Source organism: Rhinolophus sinicus, chromosome 14 (genome assembly GCF_057876585.1).
Source record: "Rhinolophus sinicus isolate RSI-liver-muscle chromosome 14, RSI-T2T, whole genome shotgun sequence".
NCBI classification, from domain to species: Eukaryota; Metazoa; Chordata; class Mammalia; order Chiroptera; family Rhinolophidae; genus Rhinolophus; species Rhinolophus sinicus.
This window is the reverse complement of record NC_142514.1, coordinates 5,773,663-5,800,152: the sequence shown is the minus strand read 5'-3', so window position 1 is coordinate 5,800,152 and position 26,490 is coordinate 5,773,663. Positions and strand designations below refer to the sequence as shown.

The 26,490-nt window shown below is 39.9% G+C and overlaps 1 protein-coding gene and 1 long non-coding RNA gene across 8 annotated transcripts in view; one reads left to right on the top strand and one right to left on the bottom strand.

The window, feature by feature from the left end:
• On the bottom strand, positions 1-8,080 carry LOC141572055 (uncharacterized). 3 transcript variants are annotated; one of them, XR_012497084.2, is made up of 3 exons: positions 7,532-8,080; positions 6,900-7,093; positions 1-1,934 (listed from the first exon to the last, which is right to left on the bottom strand). It is a non-coding gene; the product is annotated as an uncharacterized LOC141572055 (long non-coding RNA). The 3 variants fall into 3 exon arrangements; XR_016018529.1 differs by lacking the exon at positions 1-1,934 and having other exon boundaries at positions 6,807-7,093; XR_016018530.1 differs by lacking the exon at positions 1-1,934 and having other exon boundaries at positions 6,807-7,093; positions 7,609-8,080.
• Positions 8,081-8,213: 133 nt separating this feature from the next.
• RERE (arginine-glutamic acid dipeptide repeats) overlaps positions 8,214-26,490 on the top strand; it is a 389,341-nt gene continuing 371,064 nt past the window's right edge. For 4 of the 5 annotated variants that reach the window (XM_088790100.1, XM_019746721.3, XM_074334103.2 and 1 more), the window contains exon 1: positions 8,237-8,734. The gene's annotated coding sequence lies outside the window, so the exon portion shown is untranslated. Of the gene's footprint in view, positions 8,735-26,490 lie in introns of all 5 variants that reach the window. The other variant, XM_019746719.3, reaches the window with a different exon arrangement.

Genomic DNA, 26,490 nt, shown 5'->3' with positions numbered 1-26,490 from the left:
TTTCTTTTTTTTCATTAAATATTATTGGGGAATATTGGGGAACAGTGTGTTTCTCCAGGGCCCGTCAGCTCCAAGATGTTGTCCTTCAATCTAGTTGTGGAGGGCACAGCTCACTGGTCCATGTGGGAATTGAACTGGCAACCCTGTTGTTCAGAGCTTGTGCTGAGACTATTTCTTTCACTCTGGGATTAAAACTAGTCACCTATTACTAGGCTGAATGGGGTAGGAAGTGCTTTGGTGTGAAGTGAAGATCCATCATAGTTTCTCATGTCTTTCTCTCCTCTCCGTCAGTGTAGTAAGAATTTGCTGTTAGTTTGAAGGTCATAGGACTCTTCTGGAGGTTGGTTGGAAGGCCTTTTGGAGGCAGGTGTCTCAGGGATCATTCTTACAGAAATTTTATTGGTCAAGAGAATGTGAACGTTTTGTAACTTGTGGTCCGCTTTTTTGGGGTCTTCTAAGAGGCCAAATGTCCCTTGTAAAAGTAACTACTAAAAAATGAATTGAAATACTTAGTTGCTAAAGTTCAATTTCACTCTTGTCTTTTTTTTTTTTGACACAAGCCATTTCCAAAGTGCCATCTGTGTTAGGCACATCAAGAATGCCAGCATGGGGGAGCTGGCCCGGTGGCTCAGGCAGTTAGAGCTCTATGCTTCTAACTCCGAAGGCTGCCGGTTCGATTCCCACATGGGCCAGTGGGCTCTCAGCCACAAGGTTGCCGGTTCAACTCCTCGAGTCCCACAAGGGATGGTGGGCAGCGCCCCCTGCAACTAAAATTGAACACGGCACCTTGAGCTGAGCTGCTGCTGAGCTCCCAGATGGCTCAGTTGGTTGGAGCGTGTCCTCTCAACCACAAGGTTGCCGGTTTGACTCCCGCAAGGGATGGTGGGCTGTGCCCCCTGCAACTAGCAACGCTACTGGACCTGGAGCTGAGCTGTGCCCTCCACAACTAAGACTGAAAGAACAACAACTTGAAGCTGAACAGCACCCTCCATAACTGAGATTGAAAGGATAACAACTTGGAAAAAAGGCCTGGAAGTACACACTGTTCCCCAATAAAGTCCTGTCCCCCTTCCCCAATAAAATCTTTAAAAAAACCCCAAAAAACAACAACAACAACAACAAAAAAGAATGCCAGCATGGGGTGGCTGGATGGCTCAGTTGGTTAGAGCGTGAGTTCTCAACAACAAGGTTGCCAGTTCAATTCCCACATGGGGTGGTGGGCTGCGTCCCTTGCAACTAATATTGAAAATGGTGACTGAACTTGGAGCTGAGCTGTGCCCCCCACAACTAGATTGAAGGGCAATGACTTGGAGCTGATGGGCCCTGGACAAACACACTGTTCCCCAATATTCCCCAATTAAAAAAAATTTCTTTTAAAGCAACAACAACAAAAAATATTAAAAAAAGAAAAAGAAAGAAAGAATGCCAGCATGCCCAATGGCCCTAAAGGGAGGAGGCCCTGCCAGGGAAGCAGCAGCTTCCCTGAGCACTGGGGTTTTGCATCATAGAACATCCTTTGCCCCCCGCTGCTGCTTGCACCCCACAGGGCCCCAGGGGCCAGGACAGAGTCCAGCGCATAGTGATGAACAGGACCAATGAGGATTCTCCCTCTCAGGAATTTTAAGTAGGAAATACTGAAGTCATGGCACAGTCAGCAGAAGCAGCTGTAGCTGTTAAATCATAGGCTACAGAAAAACCAGAGAAACTGTGGGAGGCCACACACAAGCCGAGATTATGAGGGAGTTGGATTAGGAGAAAGCAGACCCTTTGAAGAAAAGCAACGTGGTCAAGGATGAAGAGGCCAGCTGGTGGGACGGGTAATAGTGGGCCGGTGATGTTACTGGTGGAGAGAGCTGGGGGTCTTGACCTTCCTCTGGCCCCTTCTAGTCCCTTCTTTTTCTTCTGTCACGTGGTTCAGCTTTGCCTGGTCTTCCCTATAGGAACATTGTCACAGAAATCTCCTGTTACTTCAGATGTTGAGTGAGTCTCCATTTCTTACAACATAAAGAACAGAACTAAAATGTTCTTTTTAAAAAATTAATAGACTTGGGGGCCAGCCCGGTGGCTCAGGCGGTTGGAGCTCCGTGCTCCTAACTCCAAAGGCTGCAGTTCGATTCCCACATGGGCCAGTGGACTCTCAACCACAAGGTTGCCGGTTCGACTCCCACAAGGGATGGTGGGCTGCGCCCCCTGCAACTAGTAACGGCAACTGGACCTGGAGCTGAGCTGCACCCTCCACAAGTAAGACTGAAAGAACAACAACTTGAAGCTGAACCGCACCCTCCACAACTAAGATTGAAAGGACAACAACTTGACTTAGAAAAAAAAAAAAAAGTCATGGAAGTACACACTGTTCCCTAATAAAGTCCTGTTCCCCTTCTCAAAAAAAAAAAATTAATAGACTTTATTTTTTAGAGCAGTTTTAGGTTCACAGGAAAATTGAACGGCAAGTAGAGTTCCTCTAGATCCCTTCACCTCGACCTGAGTTTCCTATGTTATTAATGTCTTGCATTAGTGTGTGTCATTTGTTATAATTGATGAACCAATATTGATATATTATTACTAACTAAAGTTCTTAGTTTACATTAGGGTTCACTCTGTGTGTTATAAATTCTGTGGGTTTTAACAGATGTATCAACCCTTATAGCACCATATAGAATAGTTTCATGGCCCTAAAACCCCTCTGTGTTCCACCAATTCATCCTGCATCCCATCCCTGGCAACCACTGATCTTTCTAGTTTCTTTTCCAGACTGTCTTTTTCAGACATAGTTTTGCAATTCCAGAATGTCATGTAGTTGGAATCGTACAGTGTATATCCAGCCTTTCTCAGATTGGTTTCTTTCATTTCGTGATGGCTTCAAGGTTCTTCCATGCCTTTTCATGGCTTGCCAGTTCCTTTCTTGTTAGTGCTGGATAACATTCCCGAGAGTGGATGTGCTACAGTTTATCCAGTCACTTATTGAAGGACACTTTGCATGCTTCCAAGTTAAAATGCTCTTTTTAAGATTTAAAAAAAAAAATAACAGCAGAATTTATTCTGGAAGTTGTATTAGGAGGAGACATTTGGGGTTGAGAGGACTGGGAGTATGGATATTTTGAAATTTAAATGCGTAAGTGTTGAATGGAAAGGAGGGAGGTATTCAAGTGAGTGCCCCAGACACGTCCAACAAGACACTGAAGCTTGAATGGCAGAGGGTCAATTTTTTTGTTTCTTCTGGGTTAGTTACTTGCTCTGTTTACATATGTGCCTTGTTCTGAAGACATGAATTTTGGTGGCAAATAGCACCTGCCACATCAATGTTATAAGATTAAATTCTGGATTCCCCATGTAAAATGTTAGAATCAAAAACATTTCCTCTGGACACTCCTTCCGAGGGCCCCTTTGTCATCAATGTCAATCTTCTTTGTTCACCATTTAGACAAAATAGGGTTTGTGGATAATTTTTAACTCCCCATAATTATGCCTCTATTTTCCCTAGAAAACCACACCTTTCTTCTAAGGTAAACCAATTGTGCTTCCCCGAAAATAAGACCTAGCCAGACCATCAGCTCTAATGCATCTTTTGGAGCAAAAATTAATATAAGACCGGGTCTTATATAATACAAGACAGGGTATGATATAATATATGACTGACTCTTATATTAATTTTTGCTCCAAAAAACACATTAGAGCTGGTGGTCCAGCTAGGTCTTATTTTCAGGGAAACACGGTAAGTAATTTACCAATAGGTGTGGAGGAAGTGTGTATCTGGAAATGCAGCTTCCTCACAGTCGAATGTGCTGGCTCTTTGGCTCGCTCAGTTAACAGTGGATAGCTGTTTATAACAAGGACAGTGGAATAGCACATCTCAATGAGATGGCAGACAAAGGAGGAAGACGGCTAATGATCAAACTTGGAATTGGGCCAGGACGATGAAAATCAGCATCTCCTCCCCTTAATTCTTTCCCAAAGCCCAGCGGGACTTTCCAGTAACCGCAAGTGGTCAGAAGTCAGATGTTGGGTTTAGATCTCATCCAGAAGGCATCCTCGTGTCCTTGGACAGCATGCTGTGGCATTGGCTGGCCACGCGAGACTCAGCGAAGAGCATCGCTGTGCTGGATCCCACGTGGTTCAGTGGCGCAGCGTTTTCCTGAGATCTCTCTTGTTGGTAAATAGACCCACTTCTGCTTTGGTTGAAAGAAAATTCATCAGAGTCTAGAATGGAATAGAGAACCTTAATTGCTATCCACAATTAGCGATGTTGAAACAAAGGAAAAAGGTTTCCAATTTTGGATCCTTTTTTGGGGAATAGCTGTTTCACTTTTGTATGTGTTTGCGTGCATGACCCGTGCCTCCTGCAGTGAACCCAGTAATCACCCATTCTCTATTCCATTTCAGTGCAGGGACTTTGAAAGGCTACCAGGGGGTACTTACTTGGCCTGAGGGAAAAGACTGGAGCAGGAGCAATTCTGACTTACAACAAATTATAAAGTGAAAACCCACTGCAGGTACACGTAAGGTGAGCAGCGAGTGCCTGCAGAAATACCGCTGTGGGAAGGGAGTAGCTAGCACCGCTCTTGCTCAACCTGAGAAAGTACAGTGGAAGGTAGAAGAAGCTCATTATTGGCTTGTATTTGCACTACGTAACCTTGGAAGGTGATTTCCAAGACACTGCTTAGAAACAAGCATCAGTCTGTTATCAGTATTAAGAAAGCACCCCAGTTCTGCTCAAGGCATTTTTAGAGGAAAATAATTTACTTGTTCTAAAGCTTGAGTACTTCTGGTGAGTTATGAAAACCAGTCGCCAGCCATATGTTCAAAGAACTTGAATGCCATTTTCTTAATTATAAAAATTATACATGCTTGATATGAAAAGAAAAAAATCAAACAGAACAGTCAACTACAGTAAGTCTCCCTCCTTACCATTCCCAGTGAACTTACTGCAAAAATTTTCCTGGTGGATATGTTTCTAGTCATTTTTTTAAAACTATTTTTTTAAAGAATTATTATTATTTTTTATTTATTGATATATATTTTTAAGTGGGGAACAGTGTGTTTCTCTAGGGACCATCAGCTCTAAGTTGGTGTCCTTCAATCTAGTTGTGGAGGGCGCAGCTCAGCTCCAAGTCCAGTTGCCATTTTCAATCTTTAGTTTTAGGGGGCACAGCCTACCATCCCATGCGGGAACTGAACCCTGCAACCTTGTTAAGAGCTAGAGCTCTAACCAACCGAGCCATCCAGATACGCACCAGGAGCTCAGCAGCAGTTCAGCTCAAGTTGTTGTCTTCAGTCTAGTTGTGGAGGGTGCAGCTCACTGGCCCATGTGGGAATTGAACCAGCAACTCCGCTGCTCAGAGCTCACGCTCTAACCAACTGAGCCATCCAGGCACCCGTATCACGTGTTATTTTTAAACACATTCTTGTCTGTGAATTTTCATTCATATATTTTGTCCATTTTTCTATTGACATTTTTTCTTACAAACTTGTAAGAGCTCTCTGTATTAAGGAAGTTAGCCCTTTATTGTAGGTGTTGAAAATATTTTCCCTCTGCTTGTTTGTGGCATTGCTTTGGTGTTTTTTTTTATGCCTTATAGAGATGTAAAATATTTACACAGGAAATTTTATTGGTGTTTTTCCGTTATGGCTTCTGGGTTTCCCGTCATGTTTAGAAAGAACTTCCTTAATCTATGATTTGAAAAAGTTTTAGTATTCCTTTAATACTTTTATGGTTTCATTTAAAAAACCCTAAAATATCTGATATATACAAAAGAATAAGCATAATCTATATATAGGTTCTAGAGGACAATAATAAAATAAACATCAGTAAACTAAACCTAAGAAATAGTGGTTTCATTTTTTATATTTAAAAATATCCATCAGTATTCTGGGGAGAGGAGTTTAGGAATACTAGGAATCTACTTAAAAATTTGTTTTTTCTGCATTGCTTTTGTTTTCCTATGTAGCTATCTGGTTGTCACAACATCAGTTATTAAATAATCCTTCCTTCCTTCTGGCTTCTTTTAAATAATGGTATTACATTTCTGATGTGATCTCTGTATACAAAATAAAATCACTTCTACTGGTAGTAAGATACATAAAATAACTAATAAAAGTCCTTCTTGATGTTTTCAGATTCAGTAACCAAAGTAATCCTCATTTTCTAAAGCTTCCTGAAAAGAAAATAGGAAACTTTTTCTAATTTTATGGTGGGAAAACAACCCAGTGACCTCTTTCACCTTGAATAAGTTATTTAACTTCTCTAAGCCCAGTTTCTCGATCTTTAAAATGGAGATACTAATAATAAACTTCATGAGCTGTAGCCAGGACTAAAGGGGCTAAGAAGAAATGCAACATGCTTCACCTGGTGCTTGGGACTTAAGAAGGTTTCAATCAATGATTTAACAGTTGTTCTTATTAAGATGTATTGTTATTTCCTTATCAGCCTTGCAGATACTTGGAAGGAAGGCTATATTCTCTGGCTTTATGACTGGACCACAATTCTTGCATGGGATTGTTAATGTTAAACAGGTCTAGTTTGCTAATTTTGTGGCCCGATATGATATCATACCACTATGCTTTATAACTAATGTGGAATTTTGAGACTTCCAAATCTACATTGTTATAAATAAGTGAAAATGATGTCAACCCCTAATACTACAGTAAATGTAGTTTCTTGATCTGGAGAGCACCTGTCTTCACTGCTGAACGGTGGTGCAGGATCCAGATGTATCATCTTGGAGGTGGTGTCCATTGGGCCAGCACAGGCTGAACTGGATTAGAAAAAGTGCTCCTTTAGGTGTAGACTTTGATGAAAACTCAAGCCATGGAACTAATACACTTTATTCCTCATTATTTCCAAACTGATGTCAAATAGCTCCATCCATATCTATTAGTATGTTGTAAAATTCAGTTCTCACCTTAGGAGATATAGAAGGTGATGATGATCAGTTTTCCCATTTCATAGCTGAAGGAATGGCAGCAGACAGGATTTTTCTTGCTTAAAGTTTCTCAGAACGGTAATGGCAAAGCCCCATCTCTTGGGTCACAGTTCAATAATATCTGCTAGTTCCGATTATTCCTAAAAGAAGCCGTTGGATGTGGTAATCATAATCTGAATAGATATTCCAAAGAGAAAAACGATCACTTTATTTGAAATAGATGAGTGAATGATTTTGCACTATGTTCTATCCCTTAATTATTCTACTATATACAGATCTGAAGTCCTTCAGGACAAGTGTATGGTATACAGACACCAATAAGGATTTACAGTGTATTAACAAACAATAGGTTGATGATCCCCCTGGATTCATGCCAGGGTCTGTGAAAGAACTCAATAAAACGATACGAATTTCAAACACTGCTAATCATAATTAAAATGTCCAAACCCCTCAATCTTCTACAATTAGACAGAATGAGAATTTGGCCTGCCCTTCACTCTCCTGACAGCGTCCTAGACCCTGTGATTTATCAGCCTTTGGGGAAGTGGGACAGAATACTGTTTTCCAAAGAAAAAAGATGATATTTAGATTTTATTTTCCCCCAGACTTACGGTATAGAGTTGGGTACACTGCTCTCACTCTTTCTAAAATCCCCTCTCTGTCAGTGGCTATAGTTCCTTCTTTATACCTTGATGAGACTTTTCGGGCTTTTCTTCTTATTCTTGTCAAAAAAGCAGCACGATCCGCCAAATTTCATTTTCTTTTTCTTAATCTTCTGCCAAGGACTTACTTTGAAAACGTTAATGCTCATCAGAATTTAGAGAGTCCTTAAGCCAATCGTTCGAGCTCACTCTATGTCCCCCGAGGGATATGAACCCGCGTCTTAAGTGGCTGAAAAGGCAAATTGTGACCCTGGTAATAACAGGAGCAACTGGACTCAGGCCCATCCTGCCAGCGGGACCTGCTGGGTGCGCACCGCGGTCCCGGCCCCGCACAAAGACGCGCCCCCGGCTTGGGGAGCCCAGCCCGACGCCCGGCCGTCTCCCAGAGCGATCGCTGGAGCCCGGGCCGCGGCGTCGCCAGAAGCCGGCCGCTCCCCACCTTCTCTTCTGCTCATTTTATTAGAAAGAAGAAAAAAAAAAAAAAAAGAAAGAAAAAAGAAAAAAAGGGGCGAGAGACAAGTCCCGCCCCATCGCCCGCCCTCCGTCTCCCATTGGCCAGGCCTCCGCGCGCGTCACGCCGGGATGCGCCAATAGCGAGGCGCGATACTGCGAGGTGGGCCGGACCCGAGCGCGGAGTGGGCGGTGGGTCGGTGCAGCAACCCCGCCGCGGCTCGGCCTCCATCGCTGAGGTGCCGCTGCTCCCACAGACGCTCGCGAGCCGCCCCCCACGCTCCCAGCCTCGTCTTCCTCCCGCACGCCCGAGACGCTCCCCGGCTCGGGTCTCGCCCCCGCCTCCGCCTCCCCTCGCTCGCTTCCCACGTTGTCTCTGCCTCATTTTCTCTCCTAGTTGAGGAAAAAAAAAACCCCACCATCATCCTCAGGGAGCCCCCTCGCCCTCAGAAAAAACAAAACCAGACATGATCCTGGGCTCTTGCTTCTGAGGGACCGGCCAAGCGAGAAAGGAGCCTAGTGGAGACGGCACTAAAGGTCACGGGAGGGAAGTCCCTGCAGCCCCGCCTGCGTCCCGCGGCCGGCCCCTCCTCGGCCCGAGCCCCGCGGCCCCCAGCCCCGCGGGCCTCTCGCCGCGTCCCCCCACTTTCCCGGGAGCCTGCCGAACACATCTCCATTGATGGTGTAGCGCATCCGGGGAAGGTAAGCCTCCGATTTGCCTGCGCGTGGCCTCCGCTTTCTTTTCTGGCGCCTGATCCTGGGCACCGGGCGCGGGGTGGGCAAAGGGGGTCGGCGTGGAACCCCTCGTCCGCTGTGAGCCTGCAGGGAAGGCCCGCGTGGAGCCGCGCGCGGCCCGGAATCAAAGGGCGAGGGGCTTCCTCGGCCCTGTCCGGCCAGGGGACTGTCCCACTCGCCCGCTGACCCCTGCTCGTTCTTTGCTGCTTATTCCTGCTCTTGTTTGACTTGTCTGAGGTGAAACTGTTTCATGGGACTACGTTATTGGCTGAAGTAGGGAGAAGAAAGGAAGTCAGGGACTGAAACAGTCAATTCCTTGAATGTATGTGGATATGGGGGTCTTGGGGGACGACTTTTCTGAAAAAGTAGTATTTTCACGTGAGGGGCAGATTCCCTCTTTGTGTTCTCTGCTCCCTGTGATTCCTAAATTATGAAACCAAAAATCACTTGCAGCAGAATAGGATTCTTATTATCCTGTTTTAGTTCTGCTTTGGGAAAGAGAGTGGCTCCTCTTTTTATTTTTTAAAGGTTTTGGAAAGAAGAGAAGTAGTTTTACATAGTGTGTGTGTGTGTGTGTGTGTGTGTGTGTGTGTGTGTGTTGGGAGGGGGAACTATTGCAGGTTTCCTTTGAAACTGGTTTGCTTGAGAAGTTGTTGAAAGGAAAACAAAATGATTCATTGTTGAATTGTCATTTTCCTCTGCCTCTTTTCCAAGGTTTGCTTACAATTTTTCTAGATTACAGACTTCAAACATTGATTTAAGCAAAATGCGTCCTTGAGAAACTGGGTGCCTTAAATGTTTCAGTATGTGTTGCTATTTTAAGGTACATTTAGAAAGTAGTTTTGTATGAATCCTGAAATAGCTTTCTTCAAAGCAATTTTTTAAACACAAAAAAGATAACTAGTAAAGGGTACTTGGTGAATTACAAAATAAATGTTTTAACGTAACACAAATGAATGCATCCCATGCTTAGATTTCAAACAGTTTTTTTAATTGCTTCCCATTTAAAGAGAAACCTTTTTGTCTGGTGTACACTGGATTCTTTAGGCTGTCTGTTGGGGGAGGGGAGAGAGGATGGATCTATACAATCATAAAATCATCTTTGGGTAGGTATTTCCTTTCGTGAATTTGCTTGCCGAATTAATTCCCCCATAAATTACAAACCAGTTTTTATTTTAATGGCCTAGGTTGCATGGAAAGCTGGCTTCCAGCTCCCTGTTGTTGTTGAGGTCGAAGGGAAAAGAGGCAGAGAAACACACACACACACACACACACACACACACACACACAATACCAGGCTGAGGGCTCATTGTTCTTACATACACACATTCATTCTCTCTCTCCCATATTTGGGACTAGGTTTGCACAGACAAACACAGCTCTTTTTGGGAGAGAGGAGAGAAGATGGGGGAAGGGTGGGTGCATTTCTTTTTTAGCTTTCTTTCACCCATCTGATGTCTGGCCGTTTCTGCAACCGTGTAAGAGGCAGAAGAGTACATTGGAAAGTAAAGGACACTCAAAAACATGTTCAGACTCTTCCATCTCCCTTTCTTTCCTTTGCAACCCTGGTTTCTGCTGCTGTTTCCTTTTTGTGTATGTAAAGATAAAATCCCTCTTTATATGTTGTGGCTTGATAGCTCTCTTATTCCTCATTGCCTCTGACTTTGTTGGAGACAGAGATTTGTTCAGTTGACTCTTATTGTGGTGAATGTGACCAGGGTCGTCTTTCCTAGGTAGAAGTAGATTGTCTCAGTTAAGATTATTAAGATCGTATTTGAGGTTAATATTTAGCAAAGAGTGTGTGGGTGTAGTGACATATTAGTGGTACAATGGTTGGATAGGTTTGCTGGCTGTTGAGCTGTCAGTGGTTTTTGTTTTGTTTTGTTTTATAAATGGGCTATAAGAAAAGATCTAGTTTTGCGCTTTCCGGGCTAGTGTAGAGGTTTCCTTGAACCCTGGACAGGGAATAGGCTGACAGAGTCCACCTGGGGTAAACCCAGCTCTGGTCGAGGAGGGAGGTTGGTGTGAAAACGGTGGGTTGCAGAATAGCACCTTCTGCTGGTTAATTGCTTTAAGGATGCTGACGAAGAGGATGGGGGAGGGGATTACTGGTTGAGGCCTAATGATTTTCTTTGAATGCAGCTGTAGTGCTTTTCTGCAAATGCCACTTCCCTAAGCTGCTAATACAGATGCCCTTTGACAGGCAAGGTTGCATGGAGACTTTACGTTATTGGTTGGGTCTTGACATTAATTTGTTCTATTATCAGAAGTATTTACACATTGTGACTTCTAAGGACTCTTTTGAATTGCTATTGTTGTTTTTTATGAGAAATTTAGTTTTTCTTGAAATAGTAAAATAAGGGGATTTATTTGTGTTTTTGGTGCTGGAAACTGTATACACATTAGCAGTCCTTTAAAAGTTTTCAATATCATTAGTAAAAACCATATAGACTTGCCCTATAGAAAAGAGAAATACTAGCACTGGACCCAGAGTTTTTGGTCTGGGATTTAACAGGGGGAGGGGTGTGTGTGTGTGTGTGTGTGTGTGTGTGTGTGTGTGTGTAGGGTGGGGGAGTCGGGTAAGGCAGGTAAAGAGGGTGGAGGGGTAGGGGAAGAGCTCACTAAAATCAGTTTTGCATATGTAATGTTGCATCGCAATAGTGTTGTTTTCAATAGTCATATAAACATAAATACAATTGTCTGATAGAACGACTTAGTCTGTGAATTAGAGTTAAAAAATTAGAACTATATGGTGATGGAAAGAGAACTGACTCTGGGTGGTGAATGCACAATGCAGTATATAGATTATGTATTATAGAAATGTGCACTTGAAACCTATATAATTTTACTAACCAATGTACCCCTAGTAAATTCAATAAATTTAAAAAAATTGGAGGTGAGAGAAAATGTGAAACAAGTGTACACAGATTAACATAGGCAAAATTCCTGCTCAAAGGCTTCTATTCTAAACCAAGGTGTAGTTTCAGAGATAATCTGCTTGGTAAATGCCTTGGAGGGTTTTTATTATCACAGATTTTACCTCATCTCAATTGTTTTAATGTAATAAACTGTTAGGTTTGTAGTGGCAAGGGGAATTTAGTATAGAAAGTATCTTTTGTTCCAGACTGATTACTCATAAGAATCTGCTTTCTGATTCATTTTGCTTTCAAAATTTAGAGCATAATCTCCAAAGTTGTGTATCTTTTACAATGAAATATGAACAGTTCAAATGCATTATTTACTCAGTAGGAATAGAGTAAGGTAATTTCAATCCAATATGTTCTCTGCCAATGTTTTGTTTCAAGGTAACTAGAGTAACTAGAACCAATTTACAACAAAAGGGTAATCCAAATCAAGAAATAAGTGCACCAGTTACTTTTTCAACTTTGATTTATTGGGCAATCAGAAAGGTTTTAAAAAGTGGGACAGTAACCACTGTCAGGTCCTGCACTAATTGTATGTAATTGAACAGAAATATGCCAGGTGCTGTAAACACATACACACAAGAATATGACCTGTGCCTTTCAAAAAACCAGTGTATGTTGAATATTATTATGGATTTAGTAAGGACCCATTGCTTTTAAAATTAGTTTTGAATCTTGAACATCTTGTTCAAATCTCAGTAATCAAAAAAACATTTAAAGTAGTAAAATAAGTTGTATATACCAAGTTCTTTTGGGAATTGTGTGCTTTCCTAACTGCTTTTGGCAGCTTCTTTTGCAGTTTATTTAAAGGTTAAGATAGCAGAAAATTCAGATGTTTAAGTGAGCCATTAGGGTAACATAGCTGTGAACTTCATTACATGTACTGGCACACCCTGAAACAATGTGCTATTGTCTTACATAATCAGTTTCTGATAATGCTGTGCCCTTTGTTGATCATAGGGGTTTTCAACAAACAGGAATTCCTCTTGAATCATATTTAAGTGATTGTTAATTATTAGTATCTTGGTAATTATTCCAAATCTATAGCTTTGCTTGTCCTATTTAAGTGTGGTTTTGGTGAGCCTGTTGGCTTGTGCTTGGTTTCTTATCTATCCGAGTTCCAGTGTTTCTTAAGTAATGAGGAGAAATCAAATGAGCATTTATGTGTTAGAAAATTGTTAAGATTCCTTAAGTCGTTTTAATGAATATTTGACCACAAATAGCTAAAAATTTCTCAAATACTAAATATATTTCCTAGCTTGGAGTTTTGGTTGGAATTGTGATTTCTGTAACTAATTTGTTGCTGTGCCAAGTAATGTAAGATGGAACACGTGTCTGTATATTAGGTAACTAGGTCAGATAGGATGGCTCATATAAGAGCTTTTTTTGTCAAGTTACCTGTTTGTGCCAGTGTAAAATTGTTGTTTTCATTTGGTAAAATTGGCCAGTATGCCATCAACCATAAGCAATATGTTTAACTGTGAAATTTTTCCTTATATGGTCAAGTGACAAAATGATATGACTGCTAATTCATAGACCACTTGGTATTTGAGGAATCCTCCCAGCCTATTTGTCTTGGGCTTTTGCATCAGAAGTTGAAGCCATGGGTCAAGGCCCTAATTTTAAACTAGTTGTACATGAGATTTGTAAGGGTTTTGGTTAGCTTATTTGGTTGCAAGGGACAGAATGTCTTCCAAGTCATCTCATGTGCTGGGGAAAAGTGGAACCGAAATGTAAACCTTGAGAGTCAGGCCTCACAGAAAAACAAGAACCCTGGTTTCCACTGGGCCTCATAGATGCTGGGACACTGGTAGGGACCCCACCCAGCTTTAGTGACCAGGTTACCTTGTTGCCTCGTCAGCAGGCAGAGTTTGTTGAGCCATACCCTAGTGCCAGGCTGTGTGTAGCATCAGGACACCACTGTAAAGGGGACAGTGTTCACATTGTCCCCTTTGTGGGCCTGCTCTAACCTGAAAGAGCTTGTGAGCAAGCAGGGCCATGCAGCATCTGTAGAGTCCTGGAGCAGCAAGCGACAGACAGCGCTTCCCACAAAACCCGTTCAGCTCGGGAGCGTGCACGTGCACACTCGTCGTCACCTGTACGTGTACAGCAAACTCCCAGGGGTCTGATTCCTGACTCTCTTACTTCTGGGGGTGGTGTGGGGGTGGCGCTTAATGTGTGAGGTGAATACAGTTCAGGAGAGAATGGGGGCAGGTGTCTGCATGTGTGAATTCAGAGAAGCTGCTCTGGAAACCTCTCCCTCCCTGGGCAGAACCTGGTTACGCTTGGGAGGTATAGCCACACTAGGACAACTTTGTTTGACTCCTAAGGGGCCATGTAGGCTCTGGCCACTGACTTAAAAAGACGTTTAATATATGGAAACATCATTCAGGTAAATTTAAACTGAAAGCTCCTTATTAAACCCAGAGCCAGTGTTTCCTGTGACCCTTCACTCCTCTCTCCCTCCCCTCTCCCTTCTTTATATGTGGGTCACTGAATGTGACTGAAGCCTGCCATCAGTCTGTAGTCCTGCTCTCTCTGGCAGGGCCACCATATAAGGTTGCGCAGATTGGACAGTAATATACTTATTCCATTTTCCACTGAAAGGTGTTCCTGTCCTGCAGGAGGCACTAAACACTCAGGGCTAACCCACCTAATCCTCTACTGCGCACTCACTCCGCCGTTTTATCTCGGCTTTCCTTGTATCTTTATGCTTCTGCTTCCACTTCCACTACTAAGGACTCTTTATGTCTTTAACACTTCCCAAGAGAGAAAATCTGATAGGTCGTTAGTTATGTTCACTGTTGGTTAAGGGTTTAGGGTCAGAGCACCTCTTAAGCTACCTACCTGCTGGCCTTCCCGATGGCTCACCCTTTCAAGCCAGCTCTCAAGGTGGTACACAGTGGGAGTCAAGGGGATGGGAGGCATTCTGAGCTATGGCCTATGGAAAGGGAATTTCTTTTTTTCTGTTATATCCTGTCATGTTTTTCCCATCTTAATTTTCCCTGACATTTGAAGTAGCTATTGTTGCTTTTGATGGCTTATCTAGTACTTTATTTTGCTTTAAGAAACTGCATAATCAAAGCTGGTAGCCAGTTACCATCTCTTTCAGGTGAGCTCATTTTATTACATTTGTCTTGTTCTCCTTTTATTTCCTATGAATCTACCCACCTACCTGTCTACTTGTCTGACTACCCAAGTCAGTGTTTCCCAAACTATATTCATAGCATACTAATAAGATGCAAGTATTCTGAGATGAAATCAATTTGTAATGCACATTAACACTTTAAAGCCTCAGAAATGTCCTCTAGTATATAAAGGACTTTTCTTTTTAAAGCACTTTTTTTTTTTTAATTGGGGAATATTGGGGAACAATGTGTTTCTCCAGGACACATCAGCTCCAAGTCACGTCGTCCTTCAATCTAGTGGTGGAGGGTGCAGCTCAGCTCCAAGTCCAGTCGCCATTTTCAATCTTAGTTGCAGGGGTTGCAGCCCACCATCCCATGTGGGAATTGAACCGGCAGGCAACTTTGTTGTTGAGAGCTTGTGCTCTAACCAACTGAGCTTTGTTTGGTTTGCTTGCTTTTTTTCCTTTCTTAGAGAATACGATGACCTTCTTATAGGTAGTTCCTATATTCTGAAGAACAGTTTGAGAAGCACATGTAAAATTAATACTTTCTTAATCAAGTGGCTTGTCCTTTTGTTTTTAATAATGAAGTTCTAAGTGTTACTATTAGGATGCTTTGCTGCACTGAACTATTTTTCTTCAAGCAAGTTTTGCACTGCAGTATTTCAAGGGTACGAAATGATTGCTATTTTCACCTTATACATATGCCATTCTGGAGTTATTTTGGATTGTTGCATCCATTGTCTCTTATTCCATTTTCTCTTTTTTTCCCTCTTATTCCATTTTCAACCACATCCATCGAATCAATATTTCTCTTTTTCACCCCACTCTAGTAGCTATACTCTTATTCAACGTTTTTAATCACTTTTAATCATTTTTGGTTACCTGTAGTCAACTGTGTAGGCACTGGCAAGAATCTTTCAACAAATAAAAACAAAAAACAAGTACTTAACTGTGCAGTTCATTGAGGTGAGCTTTACCTGTATACAAAGATGAAGAAAACAGCCTTCTGGAAATTGCTGTATATATTGGCCATCCGTGTACACATAACTATTAGAAGGTAAAGTGTTTTAGAGACACAAAACATCATGGGGTTGTATTAGTTATGCATTGCTGCATTTCAAAGGACCTCAAAACTTAATGACAACACAGTAAACATCTTTACATATGGTTTCTGTGGTCGGTTGCTTGGGAGTGGCTTAGCGGAGTGATTCTGGCTCAGGTCTCTTTTGAGATCGCAGTCAAGAAGTCAGCTGGGGCTGCCGTCATCTGAAGGTTTGGCTGGGGCTGGAGGCTCTGCTCCCAGATGGCTCACTCACTTGGCTGTGGGCAGAAGGCTTCTGTGGGAAGCCTCAGTTGCTTGCCACGTGGACCTCTCCATATGATTACTTGAGTGACCTCATGATGTGGGATTTGGCTTTCCCCAGAACAGTGGGGAGAGAGAGAGAGAGAGAGAGGGAAAGAAGGAAGGAAGGAAGGAAGGAAGGAAGGAAGGAAGGAAAAAAGAGAAAGAAAGGCAGAGAAAGGGAAAAAGAAAGGAGCCTTTTATGTCCTGGTCTCAGAAATCACACACTATCACTTCCACCATATTTTGTTATTAGAACCAAGTCACTAAGTCCCACCCACACGCAAAGGGAAGGGAATTAAACTCTGCCTCTTGAAGGAGGAATATCAAAGAATTTGTCATCACAGGGGTTTAAAGGAGAGAGATGTAGAAGATTTAAAAAAAATGTTTTTCCCTTTGATTATTTATTGCAAGCAGCGCTTTACTCTTTTTTTTTTTTTTTTTTTTTAAAGATTTTATTGGGGAAGGGGAACAGGACTTTATTGGGGAACAGTGTGTACTTCCAGGACTTTTTTCCAAGTCAAGTTGTTGAGCTTTCAATCTTAGTTGTGGAGGGCGCAGCTCAGCTCCAGGTCCAGTTGCCGTTGCTAGTTGCAGGGGGCGCAGCCCACCATCCCTTGTGGGAGTTGAAACCGGCAACCTTGTGGTTGACAGCCCCTGCTCCAACCAACTGAGTCATTGGGGAGGCAGCTCAGCTCAAGGTGCCGTGTTCAATTTTAGTTGCAGGGGGCGGAGCCCACCATCCCTTGTGGGACTCGAGGAGTTGAACCGGCAACCTTGTGGTTGAGAGCCCACTGGCCCATGTGGGAATCGAACTGGCAGCCTTCGGAGTTAGGAGCATGGAGCTCTAACCGCCTGAGCCACCTGGCCGGCCCAGCAGTGCTTTACTTTAACTGGAGAGTAGTTTTTCATTCTGAGAGGACAGTGACATGACCAAAACCTGACATTATTCATCTTCTCCCTGTACCATTGTTGAGATGTCATTTATTTCTTACTTTCTTCCTGTTATAACATCAGATCTAATCTATTTCAATTAAAACTGTGGTTAGGACAAACTGCCTTATGTTTTTTTAGTTTGGCCACTCTTATTTCCTACCCGTTAATTACTTTTCTCTTAGTTCTTTAACCTTCCCACTCATTTTATCTCTTCATATCTTGTGTAAATGTTTGTTACTTGAATTTATCTTAGGGTTAATCTTATTCTTTGCATTAGATTGTAAACCCCTTGAAGGCAGATAGTTTTTCTTTACACCAATATGTATGCTTACACATGGAATTAGATGTATTCCGAAAGATACATTTCATTGACTCTAAGGTGCCATTAGTAGAAGATGTATCATTATTTTATGTACCATAAGAATGAAAATAATACTGTCAATTAAACTGTGTAAGAGCTGTCCCATTTTCAGTGCCATGCAGATGTAAAACGTTGTGCCGCTTAGAATCATTGAAATATGGTCATCTTTCTTTGAGGCCGTCTTTGTTTTCACAACTGTATAGTCCCTGGAAAGCATGTCTGAAGATAGATCTTAAAGCAGATTATTTTTTCTCACAGCAGCAGTGTTATTGGTGATGTTCTTGCCCAAAGATTTTGCATGAAAACCTAAGCTATGACCAACAGTACAATCAAATCAGAGATGCTGCCGTAAACCTATAGTCATTACAGTTAAATCATGTTCTAGTTGTCGTAGCTTAGGTATAACAGTTACATATTTTGTTTTGAATTATATTATGTGTTTTATATATCTAATATACTAAATTACCACTACTTACTACGTTTGACATAAAATGTGTTAATTTTATTTTGTTTATTAAAATTTTTTGCAATCGACATACAATATATACATTTATATACATATATTAGTTTCATGTGTACAACATAGTGATTAGACATTTATATAATTTACAAAGTGACCCCCATGATAAATCTAGTTCCCATCTGACACCACGTTAACTTTATTTTATTTTAACTTTATTTTAAATATTGGTGTTCCTCATGATTCTGTCCATTAACTTCTTCCTCAGCACTGTCTTCCAGAGTGACCCCATTCCACCTGTTGCTTCCAACCTGTAAGTTTATAAATACAGCCCTGCTCTTTGCTGAGATCCAGATTCATGTTGCCCTCTGCCTCCTTGGATGTCTTTTTGGCACTGAGCCGCAAAACTTACCAATCTTTGTCCACTCTTAACATTTCTAATATTGTAGCAAAATAGTTAAGACCTCTAGTCTCAATCCCCAGCCTGCTACTTTTTAGCTCTGTGATTTTGGGCAAATTATTTACTTTTCTGTGGCTCGGTTTCCTCATCTGTAAAATGGGGATAATACCGTGTTTTCCCCGAAAGTAAGACCTAGCCAGACAGTTAGCTCTAATGCGTCTTTTGGAGCAAAAATTAACATAAGACCTGGTATTATATTATATTATATTGTAATATATTCATTATATTATATTATATAAGACCTGGTCTTATTTTACTATAATATAAGACTGGGTCTTATATAATATAATATAATACCGGATTTTATATTAATTTTTTCTCTAAAAGATGAATTAGAGCTGATTGTCCGGCTAGGTCTTATTTTCAGGGAAACACAGTAATAGTACTCATCTCACAAATTTTCTTGTGAGGACCAAAGTAATTAATACATATAAAGTGCTTAAAATGCCTCTGGTAAATAGTAAGTGCTCAATCATTATTAGCCTATATTTATTATTATTGCTGTTGTCATCATCATCCAGAGATTTAGCTTTCCACGATGTCCCCTTTTTTTGTTATCTGTAACACTCAACAACCAGGAGATATGTAGGAACAATGGGTCAACTCTAGAGGGTTTGTGTAAGTTCTAAGTTACCAACTGTAACATTTTTATTCCTTGAATATAGGAAATACTACAAAACAGTACATGATTAAATACCAAGTCAATGGCACAGACCACAGAGTAATGATGAGGTTGGGGTGTTGGTAAATGATCAGAATGTCATAGCTTTGTATTCCTCTTCCTTGTGATGTTCTTGAAGGAGATTTATATAAGTAGGACAGTGGCAAGTGGGAAATTCAAATTATTATTTTATTATTAATTGGGCTGTTGACCAAAATATCAATGTAGAGCTGTCCAGTAAACTGGGTTGGAGTGTATTGCTTAAGCTGAAGCCTAGGCAAGGGATTTCCCTTGCTCTTAAATCTGACTAATTTACTACCGTGTTTCCCTGAAAATAAGACCTAGTTGGACAATTAGCTCTACTCCATCTTTTGGAGCTAAAATTAATGTAAGACCCAGTCTTATTTTATTATAATGTAAGACCTGGTCTAATATAATATAATATAATATAATATAATATAATATAATATAATATAATACCAGGTCTTACATTAATTTTTGCTCCAAAAGATGCATTAGTGCTGATTGTCCGGCTAGGTCTTACTTTCGGGGAAATGGCACATTAGTCTTTTAGAGTGTGTATGAGAGAAATGAACGAGAACAAGAAAGCAAATATATATATATATATATATGTGTATATATATATATATATATATATATATATATGTACACACACATATGTGTGTAATATTTAATCTGCATTTAATCTTCATACTTACAAAGAAGTCCAGTCAGTCTGATACAATCAGATTAATGTTCCCTCCACTTAGAGAGGTTCTAGAAGGTAGAGGATGGAAAGAGAGACACATCTTGGTGGTATAGCTTCAGCTTTCTAGTCAGCTTGGTTTAATGGTCTGTGAGAAGTAACTAAAAGCAATTGGCCGTCTGTCTAGTAGCCCTACACCCTGACTTTTTTTAGGATACTCCCTGGGGCCTGGGAGGAAGTACAAAGTATTTTTCAAATTTAAGGTCTTTGAGAAGAAATTAAGGAGAAATACCATATGATAAATAAGGTTTGCCATTTGGAAAAGTGGCCCACCATTAATGATTGCTGCTGTGGTATTTTGGTGAAGGGAGTGTAATCTTTGAGGAAAATGATTATATATGATTATGTTAGCAGAGCAAAGCTGAAGAGTAATCATACTGTACTCAGTCTGAGACAAGAATATACAACAGAAAGGGGATTATTAACTTGGAAGCTGGAAAAGAGGCATCTAGAGTGTTACGCTCAGATTTTGCAGCCTCAGGTACGTTGCTGTCTTGTAAACTCCAGGAGGGTAAAGACCACTCTGCTTTGGTCACGACAGTGTTTTTTGCATCTAGCATGTGAGGTGTGCCGTAGGCATTCATTTGTTGAATGAATAAATTAATAATGTTATTGTATAGTATTGTTGAGGTGGATAATGTAAAAGAGACTTAGCTTAATCTCTTGATCCCAAGGCATATTCAGGAAGCTGCTTTTTTTGACAACTTCTTGATTGTAACATTTTAATATCTCAAATATAGTATAGAAAAACATTTTAGAATTTATTAGTTATTTGAATCATCAAAAATGAGTTTTATTTTAAATCCCAATACATTTAAAATATGTACTAGAAATTGTTTAATGAAATAATAAATACATATGGCACTCTTTATAGTTTTGCCTTGTGTTAAATTGGATTAGGTACAGCAGTGAGTGACAGAAACCCCAAAACAGTGGCTTGAACAAGATAGAAGTTTCCTTTCTTACATGTAAATTATGGACAGTCATGGCCAGTATGGTACCTTCGTGTTCATTGGGGAACTCAGCTTTCTCGTTTTAGTCAGAGATAGCCGCTCTGGTTCCTGTCAGCAGTTCTGCATTCTTAACCAGCAGGATGGGGCAAAGGAAAAAGCTGGGCACATCCGCATCTTGTGAAGATACTTCCTAGAAGTTGAACACATCGTTTCTACTCTGTCTGTTTAATTATAACAGAATCACAGGGCCACAGATAGCTGCAAGGGAAGCTGGCAAATATAGTCTTTTTTGGAGATGGCTATATGTCTAGACAAAAATCATATTCTGTTACTTTGGAAGAAGGGAAGAATCAATATTACAGGGCATCTGGCAATCTGTGCCATAAAATCTCAATGGATACTGTAGTATTCACACATTTGATAATTTACCCTTCAACATGATTTGTAAGACTATCATACTACTACAGTGAATTCAGTATTTATTATAGAGTTTTCACTGATTTTTTTTTTTTAATCTAATGATGGCTTCAGATTTTTATTGCCAGGTAAATTTTCTGACAACATGAACTGACAGCCTTCTGATTGGAATATTCTTATCAAAGTAGCATAATTTGATCAGCATATTTTTAATTTGCATGGTATTCATTGCAGGAATAATTAATTTAAATTTCCTAAGTTTTTATATACTAAACATGATTAAAGACCTCTTGGAAACATTTGGTTCTTACTATTTATAAATTAGAAAAATGTACAGACATCTTGTTGCTATTAATATACTGAGAAATGCTTTTGTCAACATTTTATTAGTTTTATTAACATTCCTTAAGAAATCTAGCTTTAGGAAACATTTGCATTCTTCTTCAATATTTTATTTGTAATGGCGTAGCATATTTTCCATAATTCAGTGAGAATTTTAGGGTCTTTGTAGAATAAAGAAACTGAAGGCAGCAATTTTTACACTATGAAGAAACTTTAATAACTTGGGTTATAGGTATGCTTTAAAGAATCTGTAATTTTCCTGATAATGAACAATGACTTCACAGCTCAGGATAACTTTAGTTTTGCAAGTCATACGACACAGTTTATCTTTCCATCTGTTGGTTGTCGTGTTTTATTTGCCCCAAAATACAGGTACACTCTGTGCAATTGTATAATTGCCAAAAATAAATTTACTCTTAAATGCCACAGGTTATTTCTATCAACTTAGACCCGAAGTTATGAATGTGTAATAAAGTTACAGTGTCTAAGGACTTCTTAAAACCCTGTATTATGAAATTGATCGTAGTGATTGTCTTTCAAGGAGGATACATACTAGGGAACTGGGGAGAAAGATGGAGAGAGGGTCCTTACCTTTCATAGTTACCTCTTGTCATATGTAAATATTACCTAATTAAATAAATACATACGCAAAGCCTATACTTTTTACTTTTAGATTCTTTTTTTTTAAAGCTTCGAGAGGCCGGCATTCTTTTTCTTTTTTTTTTTTTTAAGATTTTATTGGGGAAGGGGAACATTGTGGTTTTGCAGGACTTTATTGGGGAACAATGTATTTTTCCCAGGACTCATCAGTTCCAAGTCAAGTCATTGTCCTTCTCTTAGTTGTGCAGGGAGCAGCTCAGCTCCAAGTCCAGTTCTCATTTTCATTCTGGTTGCGGGGGGTGCAGCCCACCATCCCATGCAGGAGTTGAACTGGCAGCCTTGTTGTTAAGAGCTCGCACTCCAATCAACTGAGCAATCTGGCCGCCCTACTTTTAGATTCTTGCCATTCTTTTTCTTATAAGCTTTAGTGAAATATCAGTTTAATTTTCGTATGAAATGGGGCATACAAAGTGACCAAGTCACAGATTGTGCCCTTGATGAATTTTCTCAATAATGGGAATGAGACATGTACCCAATTGAGTACTAGGTAGAGGAGAGTGTCTCAGAGATGATGGTAGTGTGGTTTAAGAAAAAGAATTACCGGAGCTCTGGCTGGGGCATTAGGGAAGATTTGGTGCAGGAGGAGGCATTTAACCTATGTTTTGAAGGATTGGCAGGATTGGACACGTGATAAGTAGCTAAGAGGATTTCAGGCAGGAAATTGCATGGAGCAAAGGTACAGACGCTGGAAAGCATAGAAAATGGTGAGTACAGTACTTTTGCTGCTTCTATGATGAGGATTATTAAATTGTATTTCGATTTCCTGTTTTAAAAAAATTCTCTTAAAATGTTCTGTAGTGGATGAAGGCAGAAGTAGTTCTTTCAACTCAAGTAATTTATATTTGAAGCTGTTGCTGGTAGCTGTTCAAATTGTAAGAACATTTTGAAGAGGAGTCCTTTGGGCTGATTTCTCAAAGGCAGAACAGACTGGTTTGGCTGGAACCATAGAGCACTGGAAAGACAGGTGGGGTCATGGCACGGGGAGATTTGACACCAGGGTCGGGTTTTATTTGAGAATTGATGCTTCAAGTCAAATCCAAATTATAATTATAAAATTAATACATACTCATTGTAATCATTCATACCGTCTACAAAGTGTCACACCCACTCCCCCAATATTCTTCCAGGTATTTTCTATACACACATAAGCACGTATGTACACACTATATATACTATCTTGAATTTTGCTTTTTCTTTAATATTTCAAACCCTTATTTTTCAAGTCAATACCTGTAATTATACCTCACTTTTTTTTTTTGTAAACAACTGCATAGTGGGACATTGTGTAGATGTATACTTTAAATTCCTGTTGATGGACATTTAAATTGGTTCTGATTACTTTTTTTTTTTTTTAAATCCAGTACCTGTACAATTGTATAGGTGTATCTGTTCAGTAAGTCCTTAGAAGTGGAATTGCTGAATCAAAAGGTACGTGCATTTTTAATTTTGAAAGCTGTGAATAAATTGCCCTGCAAGATGTGCCAGTGTACACAAAGTGTTTTAGGGTTTATATTTCTTTATTTTTCTCATCAACCTGGATATTATACAAGTTCTCAATCTTTGTTAGCCTGATAGAGGAAGAGTGTACAGTATCTTAATTTGCATTTCTTCGACCATAAGTGAAGTTGATGTTCTTTTTATATATCAGAATTTTAAAATACACATTTTGTGGTCTCAGTAACAGAGCCAGGTGGTTTGTGTGTTATATGTAGTACTTCTTTGTAAGTACCAGTTATTTGTTTAGTTTTTAAAAATAACAGCTTTATTGAGATAACTAAATACCATGAAATTCATGGTATACTTTTAAAGTATACAATTTATAGGTTTTAGCCATTTATTTTAAAATTGAGTGCTAACCATTGCTTTATTAATTGTAGTAAATAACTATCAAGCTGAAGATTAGGTCCTCTATTTCTTTCCAAGCTCATCAGCATATATTAGGCCCAAAATGTGAAATGGGAAATACAGCTTTTCCTGTTATTTTTCCAGTTTGTGGGCCTCTCTTACTGGAGAGTGCAATCGGGCTAGCTGGGTTCTGAAATGGAATTATGCATGACAACTGCTTTGGAATCTCAGTGCTTGGTACTGTTTGGGGAGTGATTTCTTTTAAATAATTTGTAGTTGAAACTGATTTCCAACTGCTAGAGGTGATGCAGACTTCCCACTTTTTCTGAAAAATTTTAAATACGAAATTGGAAGTGAATAAGGCATCTGAGGTAAAAAGATTTAAAAAATGTGATAAGTGTTTAAAATTAGTGAATTTTACTTTAAGATGGGTGATTCAACTCCTTTGTTAGTTTAGTTACTCTGGTCATTTTTTATTTCAGAGATTTCTTTTTTTCAGAGATTTCTTAACATCTACTAAATATCTTAATATCTTATATATCTTAATAGTGACTTAATCTCTACTAAAGTTGTGTGTGCGCATGAGTGTGTGTTTATGGTAAGATGATTACATTGCTTCACTTTAAGAATAGTAATGGTCTGGCCTGTGCGTTATGATTCACAGATACTTTGATTCACAGATATTTTGAACAGAAGTTATGATTCACAGGTATTTTAGTATGGAGAAAAGCATACTGGTAATGTTAGACCGAGTTTTTTGAGAAATCCCTTACTGTCTGTCCTCTAGTATTGGATCCCATCTAATAGGGTCCTCGGCAGCTCCTATCCAAGGGCTATTACAGAATAGTAGCTCTGATCAATGGCCACGTCTGGGGCCCTCATCTGTCCGGTTGTTCCACTTGGGAAAACATGTTGACAGATGCTCATAGTAGATGGTTTTCTATTGATTTTGATAGCACCAAATGTATCATTCTTTCCTTTAGATTTTATAAAGTACTTTAAGTATGTAGTTTCCTATTCTTAGTAAGAAAGATATCTTTAAAATTGTTATTCTCTGCATTTTAATCCCCTCATCATCCATTATTCTTCATCGTTTTAAGCTATTTTGAAAGTGATTTTTGATTGGTTTTGGCTTTAGTCCTGTAAATTACAATGTCTCCTCTTTTTCCCCCCTTGATAACTCTTTTCTTGTTACCAATATGTTCATATTTTAGGGTTATGTTCGTATTTTACCTATTGTAAAGTCCCTTGGCCTCTAGGTTGTAGTTTTGATTAAGGTGGAGTTTTCCTTGGGCTTTTAATTAGATTTTCTTGTCCTTTAGCTTTTCGTAGGGAGCTTGAAGCTGATGCTGACTGACATTGGGTCAGTGGCGTGATTACTTAGGGTGAGACTAATGTGAACATCCAGTGGCTCAAATACAGCATTTAGATGAGCTGGTGGATGTTTCCACTTGAGGGCTGTTTCCTGGCTTAGACACACTGTCCTAAAAAAATACCAAAATAAAATCCTTGTGTAATATGTGCATTTGAGTCAAGGTGAAATGCGAGATCTGGGTGACCTATGGGGGAACTGGGTTTATAATTCTAGAAACAATGTTTTCTAAGAGATGTCATGTTGATAGGAGAGAATAACTGGGTCTTTTAAGCATACTATGTATGTGCTGTGTGTAATTCATGTTTTTCTTGCTTCACCAAAATGTCCTGAACCATGACAGCATATTAGCATTATATAAATAAGTTTGATATATGTCTCCTACTTAGCATGAGAAGACCTGGATCCTGATTCCACCTGTACCATGGGTTTGAGGTATGATGACGTACCCTGCTTCCTTAGGGGCCATAGGGGGACTGTAATACATAGACTGAAATGAAAAAAAACAACAACAACAAAAACACACACAACGGAAATACTTTGAAAATACAAACATACTCTCCAGATCTGAAGTACTTTAGTTATCTTTTTCTCAGGAACTCAGGGCTGTTGCAGCCCACAACCCTTACTTAACCCAGCAGTATTTATTCTCTGTAATGTTACCTAGAGAAATCCACTGATTCCGTGGTGTGTTTCTTATACCAGTGCTACTCCATGTAGATGTATTTGCTCCACAGATTTTTATGCAGGTCCTACTAAGTGCTCAGTAGGTGTTTAGCCATAGTAGAGAACTGTTGTTTTATTCTTCAGCATGTTACCCTAAAATAAAGACTTTTGTTTTCATTTTATGGTAAGAGACATCAAAAAGGCATTTTATGAGAGTGATAATGCATTGCCTTTTTCTTTTCTTTTAACAAATTCGGCAATTTTTCAATTTCAGAAATATGTAAACATATTTTTTTGTGGAAAAACACAATGGGGATGGCATCAACATGTTGTTCGGGTTAGAAATGGGAGCAGGTAGCAGTTATTTCCTGCCATCTCAGTCACAGGCCCAGGAGCTCATAATAGAAAGCTATGGAGAGAGCTAGATT